Consider the following 425-nt stretch of genomic DNA (forward strand, 5'->3'; position numbering starts at 1 on the left):
TATGGGTGTCTGTGCTTCTGCAACTCTTGTTTTCAGACTCTTAAGAACACTTTGCTTTATAATGGCTTTAGAAAAGCTAAAACATACACATTGTTTTGATTAGAAATTATATATGATTAAATGTTTAAGTAGAATAAACAATTGACTAAACTCGGACACAAATCATATCGAACTTAATGGAAGATTAATGGAAGCATATTTGTTATGAGCGCTCCTTATTTCTTTAATCGTTTGATTTGTTGAGTGACCTGTGTAAGTATACAAACCCTCTTATGAGACTTTTTTTATCAAAGGGATGAATTGAATTCACTTTTGGACATGGCCCAATGTGGAAATGTAAATGTGATTGTACTGTGCACAAATTACATCAAAGGCCTTATGATAAAGATGAGAAATATAAGTAATAAAGATCAGGGATTCACAGG

This window comes from Salmo salar, chromosome 11 (genome assembly GCF_965601325.2).
Source record: "Salmo salar chromosome 11, fSalSal1, whole genome shotgun sequence".
Classification (NCBI taxonomy): domain Eukaryota; kingdom Metazoa; phylum Chordata; class Actinopteri; order Salmoniformes; family Salmonidae; genus Salmo; species Salmo salar.